Consider the following 14,477-nt stretch of genomic DNA (forward strand, 5'->3'; position numbering starts at 1 on the left):
TTTGAGGATTGCGTCCACATTGGCACTTAGACCAGAACCAGAGGTAATATAACCCAAGAAGAGCATACTAAGTTTCTCAAAAACACACTTCTTCAGTTTGCAGTAAAGTTGAGAACTTCTTTTACATTGACTCAATGAGAATTTAGGTCTTAAGAAAAAAAACAAAATATCATCGAAGTATAGCATGACTGAACAGTAGTGTACTGTAGGTCTCAATATATCTTGTTCACAAATTATTAATAATTGTTGTGGCATTACAAAGGCAAAAGGGCATTACCAAATACCCTTCCCGGGTGCAGTTTTTCACTCACCCCCTTTGCAAATACAAATAAATTATAGACACCACACAGATCACTCTTGTAAAATATGACCACCCCTTTAATTCTATCAAAAGATCAGAGATCAGGGGAAGTGGATAGCTTTTTTGATGGTGATGGAGTTTAGACTCCCATGCCTCTGAGAGATGTAGATTTGCGAATACATATGCATGATACATTTTCTACTATGTACTCTTTCATGGCTTGGTCTAAGGAGGATCTACATGACCCCTGGGTGGCATCTTGCTAGGTTGTAGATCATTGGGACAATCCCACTCCTGAAGAGGAGGCAAAACCTTAGATGATTTTTTGTAGAACACATCTGCAAATTAGGAAGATGGTACCCGCTCCTGGAGGTTAATCATTACAAACACAATGGAGGGATGGACCACCTTCTGGAAACAGCAAGAAATGTGATAGGTAAAACCTGTGCTGATGGCTGCCAATCATAAAATATGTGGACAAGCAGAAGTATAACCCTTTCCACCACCACATATCTGAACCTAAGGATGATAGATAAGCACAATTTGATTAATACATTTTTCTAAAATTTCTCAAATTAAGTAGATACTTTTGACATGGGGCGCTGTAAGAAAATGCTGATACTATAGGGTGCCATGATTCCAAAAAGTTTAGGAACCACTGATATAAACAATACTTATATTTGAAAGAAGTCCAAACTCCTAGTATTTTCTGAGAAGATTAATCAGCCGAAATGTTCCTATATGTGTCCTCTACATATGGGGACATAGAAAATATAACATAAACATGTCTAATAGTGTATTATTTTTGTATAAATAGGTTTAATAACCAGCACACTGTGAAACAAGATGTGTCTTCAATCCACATACAGATGAAGTTTAGTCAGGTATCCAACCCCTTTATTAATGCACTCATACAATATATGCAGTAATTGACCATATCATCCAACCTCCATTGGTTACCACAAACCTTCCACCTTCTTAATATCAGATATCTCCAAATTAAGGTTAAAGCTGAGAAGATACTACATAGAGTACTTCATTAAAATTTATATATTCCATAAAGCCAAAGTGCCAGTGTATATATGTTTATTCGAAGAAGTCAGAATACATCACAGTAGAGACATCAGTGGGATTTGATTATTAAGAACTATTCTTTTAAATTAACTAATTTAATTATAGAAGAACACAAGAAGGATCTTAGGAAATTTCCAAATATAAAACATATGTACAGTATTACCATTCTGTGATTTAACAGATTATAAATAAATGGAGAAAGTAATATGAATTAAATTTCTAAAAGTATGATAAAGAACTTATTTAAAAAAAGATAAACAAGATAATAGTGATTTAAAAGAAACTGCAATGTTTTTAATAGATATTGAAACACAAGAACAGATTCCTATTAAAAACAAGATTGAAAAATATATTCCACCATTTATATGTAAAAGGGATCCAGTGCCCATAAGGGGACAAAGGACTCCTAGTAATCAGAATCTCTCTAGATACCAAGGTGGAGGAATTAATATCCCACAGCCAAAATGAAGCAAATTGGATTATTCTTAATCTATATTGAACAAGTTCAGAAGGAATTATGTTACCTCAGAATAGAATAGGAAAAGACCAAGGGAGGATTAAAAATCTTGTGCATGGTATGAAACAGAGCACCTCTACCTATTCATAATAGGTTTTATCAACTAGATAATTGAAATCCTAACCCACATTTTTAGACAGGAGAGGATGGACTCTACAGTACAAGTAAAGTTCAAACATAAGAGGTACAAGACAGGTACAAACTCCCCCCCCCCCCCCCCAAAAAAAAAAAAAAATTCCATTGCACAAAGCATAGACTCATCTAAATCATCTCCAAATAAGTAAAGATATTTAATCTTGTTGATCATATAATGAAAGAGTAATTAACATCCTTTTTAGAAAAAGGATTTATATTTGCACCTTCCACAAAACTAAATACTTTTAAAACACATACTGACTTGGAGAAATTCAACTGAAAATTGTCTATCAATAAATATTTTTTAAAGATAAAAAAAATAAGGATAATACCTTTTTTGAGAAGAAAAAAAACACATTTTAAACCTAAAGGTGCCCATACACGGTGCAGTGCACTGTGTAGGGTGACTGCCGATCCATCGGCAGATGGATCATGCTGGCACCGCCGGCAATCATGCGGTCACCGCAGACTGCACGATATGCTGGCTTCCCCCTCCTTCATCTGAATGGTATAGTACATAGCATCCCAGATCAGATGGTTTTGCAGGAAGATCTAGGGATGCAATTTATGACCCTGTTGGAGCGCTCAGCATGATATCAGGTACCTGGCACGATATAGCACCTATATTGTGCCAATCCGTCGAACTGGCACGTATAGCGTGCCGTGTATGGGGGCCTTAACTCTACATTCGATTCCACTTATATGAGGGGTCATTTTGTTGAATCTTTTAGCGAATTGGTGAAAGAAGATCTTGAAAAAGAAAAATCTCAGTGACTACCTCAAACTCAAAAATAAAAGCTTCAAGGGATAATAAGAAGAATAATACCTAACTATTGGCAAAGGAAGTGGAATAGTTATTCTCAACATAGTTGATTATGGGAAACAAGTACTTGGGCAGTTGGAGGATACTAATAACTACAACATATTGATAGGGGACCCCACTGATGATATTAATAAAAAATGTGTTTCAATGGTAGAAGAATTTGTTAAAAACCACATCTTCGCAGAAAAATAATGAAAATGTATCACAAATAATAATCCCTTTTTCTATATTTTACCTAAAGTTCACAAAGAGCCTCTTAATTCACCAGGACTCCATTACAGCTAATCTCTTAATTTATAGATTATTTTTTCACAGAATCTGGTTATTCAAAATAAAACAATCCTTAAGGCAAAACAGATATTTTAAACCATTTGGAGGATATTAAAAGGGAGGGAGACTATATTTTAGCTAAAGTGAATGTGAATTCCCTATATCCTATAATTCAACATGAAAAAGTCTTGGAAGCTCTGTATTTTTTGAGAAAATCAACTATTGAGAAGATTAGAAAGAATATTTTAAAAAAAGCATTAATCTTTTTATCAATAATAATTATGTAATTTTAAAGATACTTCTATTTTCAAAAAGTCGGCTCCAACATGGGCACTAGGTTCATCCCGAGTTATGCTAATATATTTATAGGTTTCCTGGTCTTGTTTTATTGACAATATTTTATAATTTGGTGCAAGAGCCTAGAGTCATTGGAGGGATTCAAACAGTTTTTAAATAGTAATGATTTTAATATTTAATTCAACTTCTGAAACTAATCCTGTGATAGTCAATCTATATAATAAAATCAGAACTCTAGTGTATTCATCCAGTACACCAGTCATTACACTACAATTGGTTAAATTCTATACCTACTGGGCAGATAAAAAGAATCAGAAGGAACTGCACAGATGACATTGCTTTTCTAATCAAGTATCTGAACTAAATACTAGATGTATTTTAAAGAAGTGGATAAAATAAAAACAAAGGTGGAAATGCCATCAAAAGATACAACAGAACAGTATAGGAAGATTCTCCTAAAAGCAAAACAGGAAAACAATGCCAGAATCAATAACTACAATTTTCTTTTATCACTGACTAAAGCAGTCAATTTAAAACCATAGAATTTAAAAAAAAAAAAACTGGCTCATTCTGAGAATCACATTTAATATTTTTTTTTTACTAGCATGGCCTTCTTTATTTATAGGAAAGCACAAAACGTAAAAAAAAATGGTAAAAAGTACATTATCTCCTCCCCTCCAAAAATGGCACCATCACTTCAAAAGCTTTTCACAGGTGTGGAATGTGTTGCATGTGAAAAAATGTGAAAGTAGACACTGCTAAAAATAAAAAAAATCACTGATGTTAAACTTAATGGAACATAAATGTGCTACTTTACAACACAATTTTTTTTACATAGGTCGATCCTTGACTATTGAAAGTCTGCCTTGCAGAATTTTAATGGAATATAAAAAATGGCCTTGAAAAGCATGCATTTTCAAAACACTTTAAAAATTAACACAATTGTCGATATTCTAGTCTGAAAAACGTTGGTGTCCTTAGTCTCAGTAAAATTGGAAGTTATCTAGCATGATCTAAAATGGTTAATATATGAATTTAATATATTACTACCTTCAGGATTAAATAAGGATTTTGAACTGAAGTGATTTTTAAATTGAGTTTTAGTTAATTTTATTAAGTTTAATAATGTTTGATTTTTAGTTCTATGAATTGTTCTTTTGGTAATTTTAACATTTTATGAGATTTATTGTGTTTATATTTCATGGTTTATATTAATATATAGAACTTCTGATGGAGCGGATTTCAATTATATGGACATCACAAAGGAAACCATATTCTATCAGCTGGACTCCTGTAAACAACTTCTGCTTCTAATTTAACACTAAAAAATGACAGCCTGATTATTGTGATGTGTTCGGCTGTCCTCAAGAAAACATGTATACACTGGCCAGATGCTTCCTAATGACTCAAGAAGTGTCACTCCCACCCTCACAGAAGTTAATGGAGAATCCACTTCTGGATTGGAAGGGAGAACGCATAGTAACCACAGACTGGAAGAGTACTTAGCTGCAGCTTCCGGTCATGGCAAATTCAAACAAAAATGCCTTTTGATGTATTTGTCTGCAAGACTTTTTTGTATGTTTATTAGGTTTGTTCATTATGTTAATGCCCACAATGTATATGATTAGTGGGTTACCATATAAATAAAGATCCCCCACTTCATTCCCCACTATGCCTTGAAAAAGGTCGAAACACATTGGCGTTGAATAGTATGTAACTTTAATTGAACAAATTCTAATCTACCCAACAACATATATTTAAATTATAGACAACCTTACTGTATGTCCTCTAGCATTTATAATATTTATATGTACAGGTTATGAGAAAGTGTATGAGTTTATAATTACTTCCTGTTTTCCTGCTATTTGGACCTAAACCTGTCTATGCCATAATGGTATCACACCATTGTAATGTGAGAGAATTATCACACTTGAATAAGATTGACAGATAGCATGGCTATTTTGTAAGTTCAAACATAGAGATTTTAAAATGACAAAGCTACACAATGAAATGATTCAAATGCACTAAAATGAGTGTTTTTCACCTTGTAAAAATACACTTTTGTCACAATGGCTGCTGTCATTTGTACTCTGTTAAATAGGATCTAGTTAGTGGTTGGACTTCAGAGGGCACAGAGGTTGCAGGTGCTATAGGGTCCAGAGGCACCCTCTAAGGTACCCACCTGCCTAAACATTAAGAGCAGAGGCCACTTCTACTGTCCGGCATATGCACAGTAGGCTCATGATCGGAGGAGGTCTACCATTTTGAATCCTAGAGTAATATTACCAGGCCCCTACACAAATTTTGCTATGGGCCTGATGATGCACAGTTCTGCCCCTTGGTCTATCTGTCCGAGCTAGTTCTGCTATCAGTCCTGTAATGTGTCATCTACAGTACTTCTGTTAATTAATAAGGTTCAACAAAACACCTTCAATCTCTTCAAAAGGCACTTCTTGTAATAATTTCAAGACCATTAATGTTGGCACTAGATTCCAGTTTTGGTTTGTCAATGTCTCCGTTTGCTAAATGCGTTGTTTCTAGTATTGTGGTTTATGGACCTTATGCTTGTCTTTATCTGGCTTCAAAGTCTGTCTAGTTCTTGTTACTGTATCTGGTTCTTGTCTACTTGTCCCTGACTTTCATATACAAGGACTCAGGGCCTGATTCAGGACTGATTGCAAGTTTGAGAGATTGTTTGACATTGCACATGCATATAAGCCACATTGCGCATGTGCTGTGATCGCATTGCGATTACGGACACCCAGAAGAATCCATCGCAAAGTCAGTGAAAGGCTATCAGCCTTTGGAGGTGGTGATAAGGGAGTGGTCTGCAAACACAGGTGTGCCTGTCCATTTGAAAGCCATTTCATGGGCGTGCATAAATTAGCCACTGTGATTACATACACAGCTTGAGAGCCCTCTGCGTGCGAGGAGACTTGCAATGTCTATGGCTGGTCAGACCTGATGTAAATGCTGCATGAGTGGCCAATGTGCATCGATGGTACCAATGTTTACGCTGAAGAACGAGATTGGAAAGATATGAGAAAGCAGCAGTGGGCGTCTTTATGGCGGCTGAGCTTGGGAAGCATTTGCATATTTTAGCAGCTGCGTTCCGTATCTATTCGCAGCTGTGATCTCAATTGCCATCCATACTGAATCAGGACCTCTAAGTACTGTAATGATCACTGAAAATACCAGTTCACATGGACCATGAGATTGCATTAAATACTAAGTACTGCACTAGTTTTTAGCATCACAAACAATATTCTCAGTCTTCTGTCATAATTTAAGAGATGCAATAAATTCAATTTGTGAGCTAGTAATAAACATGCCTTGACTAATTATATCATAATTTACCACCAAGTGACTTGCATGTCTCTGATGAAGAGGTTAACATCGATGTAATCAAAACAGATCATAAGGGGATTACTTGAAAGACTTTGATGTTGAATTTTCATTATTAGTAACAATACGTTTTTGAGAAGTACTTCACATTGTATAATTGTTATTTATAATTAACATTAAATAACTTTTGCAGGATTATATACACAAGAGCAATGTTAGAATGTTTGTTGACTGTAATTGTTCAAAGGAATCATGTATTGTATAATCAATCCGAGCTTAAAATATGGAAATATGTTAATCAGTTCATCTGTTCAATGTTTTTTCTGTAAATATCATATTTGATTTACAGCATCAACTAAATTAACTAATTAGATGTCAAATGCCTTGGCTGGGATTTAAAATGAGTTGATGCTTTATTTGCCCTAATATAACCCTAGCAATTTTTTTAAACAATTTTCACCTTTCAAGAAGAACATTTGTATGATGTGTCCTCATACACCTAGCCTCAATACCCCATGCAGTGTGAAATGCCTGGCGTGAGTGAGCTGGCAGGTCCCATGAGATTCAGCTGGCATGGAGCATCTTTTTCACCAGAAAAAGTGCCTTAGTCATAATCAGATGTGACAAACTACCCTCGGAGGGGGTGACACCAAAATGCCAGCTCCACTGCAGTGACAGGAGCAGAGTGCTGCAGTGTGACATTCTCTTGCAGCACCCGGCTCCTGTCATAGAAGAGAAGCTGACAGTGCTGACTGCCCAGTCTCCGGGGGCAAGTCATGGGGATCCCCAGTGAGGCCATGCCCCTTTATTTTAGACCATGCCCCCTTTTTGAGCGTGTGCTCACCAGGAGTCACCAGACCTGGTGATACCTCTGCTCTAGACTGTCAGTATCCAGGCAGCAGTATTCTGTAAGAATGGCTGCATACCGCCATGAGCTTAGTGCAGAATGCACAGGTCCTGACTCAGAGGTGCACATCGCTGACTGCACACAATGCTGATGTTCACATAGTTGTGTGATTATTTGTTGCTGAGTCTGGAAACATTTACGATGTGTGTGTATGCACAAAAGTGCTGTTGTGCACACTGGTGAGGGAAATCCATGGGTGTTCCTGGGTGGTGACTGGGAGATGGTCTGAAGAGAACACAAAATATTCTGATGAGGGGGTGTGTCTTGGGTGTGTCAGTGAAAGCTGCTGCATTCTAATACACAGAGCCACAGCCAAAGAGGTCATGTTCAGATGGAGACGCTGCTCCTGCCATAGGGCTGGTGCAAATGTCAATGATGCGCCAATGGTGCACCAATGGTGGATTGTTAAGAACCACTGACAGTGTTGCAGCATGTATGGACATTGAAAGTAGGCATCTTAGGGCTTGCACATTCTGATGCGCTAGTCTACAAGGGGGCTGCTGAAATCAGCATTTGCATTTTATCGCTGCCACGGCGGCAAATAGGTGCACCTCGGAATTAGGCCCACAGTCTCTTTGTGCTTTTACCTTTTCTTCCTAAATTCCTGCCGGACTGTGGTTTTGTTCTATTGATACCCCTAAATCTATATACCCAAAATGTCGCTGTTCAGCGCTACAAGTCGCATAAGAAATGATTGCTTTCCAATCCAATTGTGGTTCCAAAGCACAAAAAGTTATATTATTCAATGAAAAGTATAACACGCTGTGATCTATACAATTAGCGCAAATAGCAAGTAAATACAAAAGGTACAATCCGATACATACGCGTGCGCACTGGTACCAGTATACAGTCGTCTCTCCAGAAGCCTGTGGTCATCCAAGAAGAATGGCTGTACACTATAACCAGCACCCAGGCTATATACCTTACAGAACAAAGAGACTAGTTAACATATTTCCATTGGGTCTTGCTCCTGGACATTCTGGTACAATGCAGGTAATTGGACAGTTCATACAGTGTCACTAGGGGTATGTCCCAGTTCCTCAGATGTTGCTTTGTGTGGTTTTCCCGCTGAAGAACTGGTTTAAACTAATAAAAGACACTACATACAGAGATACATTCTAACCACTAATTTCCTATAATTCATATCTTGCAGATGCATGATGCAATCTCCTTGTCGATAGAACTGGAGATCTGCAAATAAACAGTGATTTAGAATGGTACCAAACATGACTTGTCTCCTAGTCTCTATACCATAAACATCATATACTTTACATTTCACAAAATAAGTATTAGCTAATAAAACCTCTAATATTAAGCTTAATGCTTGGGAACCTTTCTATAAGTGATCGCATGTGTGAAAGTGAGACTATTGTGTAAAGTCACTAGTATGCATTGTGCGCCTATGTGTTTAGTGCTTATCTGTGCATTGATGAACAGTGCAACTGTGCGTTGTGCATCTTGTATATTTTTTATGTATTATTTAATGTGCGTATAGGTTATGGTAGCATTTTCAGCAATATGCGGTAGCAACGCAGACGCACGACGCTAATAATCAAATATAGCATCGCACACAATGGTTTCGTGCTGATGACACAAAATGGTGTTGCCAGATATTAATTTAAGATTTGCTCTCAGCCAATCATCCGGCTTCGACAGTCCGTTGTTCCAGTGACTCTTCCAGTATCCATAATAAGTTCAATGGGCAGAGATTCACAAAGAGAAGGCTTGTTGCTGTAACAATTCGATCACGTAGACAGAATCTTTTCTGAGGTTTGCACAAAGACTTTAGGGAGTAAATTTACTAAAGTCAGATTTTTTAAAAGTGAGTTTTAGAAGAGATGTTGTCCATAGCAACCAATCAGATTCTACTTAACATTTAACTAGCACCTTCTAATAGATAATAGCTAAAATCTGATTAGTTGCTATGGGCAACATCTCTTCTAAAACTCACTTCTAAAAACTCTCACTTTAGTAAATTTACCCCCAGATATCATAGAATCAATTGGAGATTACCTATATCTCTGAAGAGTGCTTACTTACTGTATATAGAGTTTTATATTCTGATGTGAATTTGTGTTTTTCCATTAAAAATATCATCTTCCATTTACTTTATTAATGAAACACTCAAATTATTTATATTATTTATATTCCTGTATATGTTATATTCATACAATACAGCAGTACCATTAATACGTGTATGAATTCCTGTAAGTAATAATGCTATGAACTCGGTAGTGCAAAGAGGTACTAATACTTCAGTACTTATTATGGAAATGATATTGATTGCATGAAAATTAGATAGAACATAATTATTTTTAGAGAAAAACACAGGAAAAAAGTGTGTATTTTGTGTTATGTCCATTGTTACACTCCCTCTACATTACCATGGGCTATATTTGTGAAGTGTTGTCTTTTATAAGAAGCTGCTTCTTGTTGGGTTTCAGGTGAAAATTTGAAGTGGCACTAACATTAAGTGCAAAGCATGCTGGGCTTTACACATTACAGTATGTTAGTGCCGCTTTAATATTTATCTCAATGCCTCCACTTTGTAAATACAGTATAGCCCCATGTCTACCTTGAAAGTCTGCTCTTGAAATGTGAGAGGCATTAACTCCTCAGTCAAATGGGAAAGCATCGTAACTTATTTTTAACAAAATGTAAAATATAAGAATCACATCTTACTAATGTGGAATTGTTTAAATTAAATATGTTACAAAGATATTGAAGACTCTGCTATATATACCTCTAAAATGCGGGGAGTGGTGGCTGGTGAAAAAAAAAAACCTTTACAATTTGAGGAACATTGTAGACCATGAGAGCCACTATTAACAACAGTAGATATGTCTTATGTAATGGGGTTTATGTGGAGGGAAGAAGGGTTGGAGTTTATCTTGCCAATGTTTCTCTTTTGTTGTTTTAATAGTTTGAAATTTTTACAGTGTAAATTGTATGCTATATTGTATTTATCCTCATAGGGCAAATCTTGTTCTTATCTGTTTAGCTATGTCCTATTATGATGAGGTTGAAGAGTTAATGCAGGAAGCAAGTGAGAGAAATAGAGTACCTACATATACGTGTAAATAAGATTACTGCAGGTTAAAGGTTAAAAAAAGTTGGAATTGCGGACTTTGCAGAGATGAATTTATTTAGAGATCCATCTCATTTCAGAATAGAGATGTGCGATTCAGTTTTGTCTCAGATATTTCCGCTAAGTTCAGATCTCAGAATGACAAAATGTCATCTTTCATCTGTAACAAAATTTCCATGAAAGATGGCATTTTATCTCGGTCTGAGATCTGAACTTGGCAGGAAGATCAGAGCCAAAACCAAACTACTCATTTCTATTTCAGATGGATCTGTTGTTCAAGGTACAGTATAGGGCTGGGTGCAAATGTGCACTTATAGTAATGATGGCTACTTCCTTTCCCCTCCTTCCATTCCTTTCATTCTATTATTTACTTCCTTACCTTAACTTTTTTCCTGTTTACTTCCTTTCCTTTCCAACTCTATCCTCCTTCATTCCATTCCCTACTCTCCATTACTCTTGAATTTTCTTCCTTCACTTCTTCATTCAATTCCCTTCCCTTTCCACCCCACCTTTGTTTTTTTTCCTTTTTCTCTCTCCTTAACTTTCCTCAACTCCTTCATTTCATTCTTTTACCTTATCTTCCTTCCTTTTCCTTCCTACCTTTTCTCCCTTCCCCTCCCTCTTTCCTTTTACTTCTATTCTTTAGTTCCTTTATTTTTCTACTTTCCTTTCCTCTCCTCCTTCAATCCATTTCCTACTCTCATTCACTCCTTACTTTCCTTTTCTTCTTCCTTCTTCATTCCCTTTTCTTTTCTTTTTCCTTCATTTCCCCTCTTTCCTATTCTTCCCTTCTTTCCTTCACTTCTCTGCTTCATTTCAATCCCTACTCTCATTCACTCCCTTCTTTCTTTTCTTCTTCCTTCACTTCTTCATTTCCTTCTTCTTTCTCTTTCCTCTCCTCCTTCCTCTTCTTCCCTTCTATCCTTCCTTACCTTTACTTTTCTACTTTCCTTTCCTCTCCTCCTTCAATCCATTCCCTACTCTCATTCACTCCTTTCTTTCCTTTTCTTCTTCCTTCACTTCTTCATTCCCTTCTTCTTTCTCTTTCCTCTCCTTCTTCCTCTTCTTCCCTTCTATCCTTCCTTACCTTCCCTTCTCTTCTTCCTTACTTTCCCTTACCACCTTCATTTCCTTCTCTTATTTTCCATTCTTTGCCCTACTCTTCTTAAAGCTTAACTATGAGTATTTCACCCTTAAAAAATAATACTTGTAAGAGCATTTAGCACTATATATAGCTAAAGAGTGCTGGACATTGATAAAATATCACTAGAGATTTCATACCTAATTTTGGCATGATGTGGTTAATTATACGGTGTTGGAAAGTTTCCATAATGTTCCCATCACAGTAGATTATGTGCAACTGGAAATGTTTAGTCATTTTCCTGTTAGATGATTTTATAGAGAATAATTAAATGCATCTTATCAGATTGTGGTCTTTAGATTCAAATCATGAGTCACATGATAATGCAGCATTTCTCGATCATACAACTAGTATTGACATCCACCTTATAAAAGGTTAATTAACTATTTAAGCTTAATAAACATGCAAAATATCAAGTTATTTTAAAATTACAAATTGTGCCTAAAATTTAAGTTTGTACAGTATATAACATACAATAAATAACAACAGTGTGATGACAATAACATTTGTGCTTCCCATCTGTCCAGGGTGGTCTTAATGATAAAGATTATAGATTATATTTTCCGTCTCCTGTATGAGTGGATAAATCTGTTTTGTTAACCTGATGGAACTAGGAGGTTCCTGTTTATAAAAGATAAGCAGCCATTTTATAAGTCTGACAGACCCTCATGTGCAGCTTAGAAACTGCTCTATAGTTACCTGCAAGGAGACCAGAGCTATTGAGAATAAGAAAAATAGGGAAACAGCATTATCTTTACTAGGGCACTGAGAACTAATAGGAAGAAACTTTGACTTGCTCTGTAAGGAAATTAGATAGAAAAGGACAGTAACTTTACTGCTTCCAGTCCAACAAAAAGAGAGAGGGAAATGGTTGTGATGTGGTCTGTTTATATCGATGTTACACTGTCAATCTTCATTAGGTTTACATCAGTTATGAAGAAAAAAGTTTAAATATTAAAAGTTCTACAAATTATTGTATGAAAATCTAATGTCTCTCAAACAGTTTTCCTGTGTCCCAATTGTGGGGTATATTTCTGTTGCTTAAATCATAAGTTGCTCTCTAAAGGAGCATATTCAATTAGCCGCAGGGTTTACCCCATGGGAAATTGCCATGCCAGAACTATTCAGTTAGCAGGGATTCCTCACGCGCGAGCCCCTGAGACCCCGCGCGCGAGTCCCCACAGTCGGACTTTACCTCGCAGCTCATGGAACCACCATAGCTTTTCCCCGCACCTCTGGGATTTTGACCGGCAATTAGTCGCGGGGTAGACCCCATGGCTAATTGAATACCTGCCTATGAGATGATCAATAGTTTTATAGCAGGTATTCAATTACCTGCAGGGATTACCCTGCGCCTGATTTGCCAGCCAAAATCCCTGCTGCACGGGGAAAAGCTATTCAATGAAAGAGGCTTTTTCCCCACACTGAAAAATCAGGACTCACGTGCGGAAACACACTGATTCCGCCTAAACTGCGGAATCAATGGTGTTTTTTCCCATGCAAGCCCGATTTGGCGGATTTTACCTCGCACCTCCATGAGCTGCAAGGTAAAGTCCGACTGTGGGGACTCACGCGCGGCGTCTCAGGGACTCACGCGCGAGAAGTCCCCACTAACTGAATAGGTCGGCGCGCTAATTGAATATGCCCCTATGTGTCACTCCTGCTCTCTACCTAAATACATTCTATATTGGGATTATTACGTTTGAGACTCTTATTTGTGTACTGCAGCCAATTGTTTGTACACAGGAAAGAGGGCAGAATCTTTTCCACAAATATATTTTTCAATATACTGTATAGGTAGCCTGAATCAAATAAAAGTTAGTTTATCCCTTTAAATTGTTCTCTGTAAATTCATCAGTGATACTGCTTATATATATTTCAATTATTATCAATGATATTGCTTGAATATGTTTCAGTTAATAGGAGAACACTCTTTAATGCACAAATGAGAAAAGATGAGTTCAGGTGTGGTTATCTGGGCTTCTTAAGTGGATACATGTAAATTAATAAATTTGTTGCTAGATAAAATTGCAGCTGAAATTAATAACATTGTAGCTATGTGTCTTTGTAATAATATATTAAATTATTTAGAACTGGTATTGTGTAGACAAATTTATATACAGATTAACTCCCCTCATACTCCACTAACCAGTGTGAAGCTGATATAGGAACATGTGCCTGCAGGTAAAGTTTCAGTATTTGTAAACAGTTAATGTCTGATATTTATGTACAGTAACTGAAGGTCATTATTTAATCACACAATATGTAGAGGCGCAATTTTTATTTGTGCAAATGCACCTAATTGTACACAACACACATACATGCATACACCGACATGCCTTTACTCTGCATTTTGGAATGTGCAGGTGCTGTGTGTGCTCTTTGAGGGACTGCGGTTCAGTCTAGAAAATCAGAGTGCTGGGATGCTGGTACTTTCTTTATTATGTATTCTGTATTTGAATGATTTTATTATACCTGTTGAAATGCACCTAGGAATTTATTTTCTCATATAAAGAGCACCGGAAAGGCAAAAGACATGTGTTTGAAAGTATAAGCTGATGACTGGTTTCTACCAGCTC

General features: G+C 36.6%; 1 long non-coding RNA gene across 2 annotated transcripts in view; it reads left to right on the top strand.

The window, feature by feature from the left end:
* Positions 1-5,487, top strand: part of LOC148517061 (uncharacterized) — a 125,907-nt gene extending 120,420 nt beyond the window's left edge. For both annotated transcript variants that reach the window (XR_015879333.1, XR_015879334.1), the window contains exon 4: positions 4,640-5,487. This is a non-coding gene — a long non-coding RNA (uncharacterized LOC148517061). The remainder of the gene's footprint in view (positions 1-4,639) is intronic.
* The last annotated feature ends 8,990 nt before the right edge of the window (positions 5,488-14,477 follow it).

This window comes from Taudactylus pleione, unplaced genomic scaffold (assembly GCF_031769625.1).
Source record: "Taudactylus pleione unplaced genomic scaffold, aTauple2 ptg000228l, whole genome shotgun sequence".
NCBI lineage: Eukaryota > Metazoa > Chordata > Amphibia > Anura > Myobatrachidae > Taudactylus > Taudactylus pleione.